Source organism: Solanum pennellii, chromosome 6 (assembly GCF_001406875.1).
Source record: "Solanum pennellii chromosome 6, SPENNV200".
Taxonomy (NCBI): Eukaryota; Viridiplantae; Streptophyta; class Magnoliopsida; order Solanales; family Solanaceae; genus Solanum; species Solanum pennellii.
The window spans coordinates 133,255-135,490 of NC_028642.1; positions in this window are offsets into that span (position 1 = coordinate 133,255).

Below are 2,236 nucleotides of genomic sequence, written 5' to 3' on the forward strand. Positions count from 1 at the left end.
AAATTGATTTTCAAAAGAAAATCAATTTTGTCATCAATAGGATCAACTAGTGTTGGTTCTTAAGCTTAACAAATAATTATTTCTAAATTTAAAGCTAAGTGTCAACACTAGATGGACACAAATTGATTTTCAAAGAAAATCAATTTTGTCATCAATAGGATCAACTAGTGTTGGTACTTATGCTTAAACAAATAATTTTGTGATATTTGGTTCTCATTTGTAGTATATTATGACTTATAATTATGTAGATTAATGTTAGGGATTGGGGAATTGTTGTTGATTCATGTTCATATCTCTATTATATGTATATCATTCTACATCTAACTATTATTATATGTATATGATTAGACATCTCATAATGTTTATTTAATTTAGAGTAAATGAGTCATCCCAACTCTTATTAATTGAAAAAAAAACAATCTCCAAATCTGATTCTGCTGAGAAAATTGCAGTTAGTCCAAGGCACTCTAACTAGGAATTTTAATCAGCTTATAAAACTCTTTTTATAGTTATTCCTGGTTTCTTCATTCTTGACATGAACAATCTCCAAATCTCCGTTAAATGGGATAAATGTGCTTTCTTCCAATTGGAAGTGGTTTCTTTCAGCTGATCGATCTGATTCATGAAAGTTTTCCTTGAATGAGCTTAGAGGATCATGATCAAGGTGATATCCACTCACAAACTAGTATACTGTGAGGAACAGATGGGGATTATGCTTAGATTAGATCTATGGTATTCGTCCAAAAAAAGGAATGAAATAGAAAAACTGGTAAGATAAAACTAGGACTGCTACAACCTGTCTCTTGCAAAGGTTTCTAATTTTCTTTATATCTGGTAGCTGAATATGAAAGCTCCTGAATGTCTAAGACAAACGATCTTCAATGCTAATAGCACTGTGCTACGGAAGTTATATTCAAAGAAATTCATGCCTTCAACATCTTGTAGCAATATTAAATTACCTATGATTGAAGTTAGAGAGTTGGGTTCAACTATTGAGGTTATTTTAGTTAGTTTCAATACACATTTAGTTTCAATAACCAAAAATAAATAAATTTACCTGGAGATGAAGGCGCTGCTGCTGCTGAGGTGACTGCAACTGGCGGCGGCTGGCGAGCTGGCGGCGCGAGACCTGGCGGCGGAGCGAGAGGGTCGACAGAGAGCGAGGGTCGACAGAGATAGCGATGAGCGAGAGGGTCGACAGAGAGAGAAAGAGAGAGGCGGTCGACGACGAGAAAGAGAGAGGCGGCGGTCGACGATCGACGACGAGAAAGAGAGAGGCGCGCGGTCGACGAGGTCAGTGAGAAAGAAAGAGAGGCGCGCAGTCGACTAAAAAAATTAAGAGAAAGGGAAGAAAGAGCTATTTTAATTTTGGCTAGATTTTTGGTTTTGTCTAAGAGACCTCATTGAGGTCTCTAACTTTTTAAATATTCAATTAAATTAAATTATTATTTTTAATTTAACAAGTATAGACCTCATGAGGTCTCTACTTGTTAAATTAAAAATAATAATTTAATTTAATTGAATAGTTAAAAAATTAGAGACCTCATGAGGTCTCCAATTTTATGAGAATTAGATTAAAAATTTAAAATTTTGAAATAAGTTAGGTAAAAAAAAATTATTCATTAAATTGAACTCACGAGGTCTCTCCTATATTAAAAAAAAATTAAAAGATATTAATTTAAATAGCGACCTCATAAGGTCTCTTATTATTGACCTATTTTTGAGGTCTTCATTTCTAGGTCTCTTTTTTGCCTTTTTTTAGTAGTGGAATAAGAATGCATAGAATGCCCTGTTAGGGGGAAATGAATTTGCCTTGGGTTATCAGTCATGATCAGTCCCACGTTGGCTGCAAAGAAAGAAACAAGGAGGGAGAAGAGGGCACTATGGAAAATCCCTCGTCTCCCTCCAATCTCGCTCGCCACTCTCTTATTTAGTTCGTGTATCTGAGGCGCAATTTATTTGGATATTGAGAGATTTATCTTAAATCGAAATGCAACGTATTAGGATGTTTTGGGATGTAATTGAATTCTACAAAATTAAAGAAATTTTTGTGATTAAAAAATAGAAATAGAATATAATTAATTAACTTTTAACACTATATATTTTGTGTAAATTTCACTTATAACTAATCCGCAGTAATAATTCTGTCTTCAAATCATAAGCTCAATGTTATAAAACTATATGCGCGTTTGGTATTGTTAACCTAAAGAAGAGATATTTGGTTAACTTTTATATA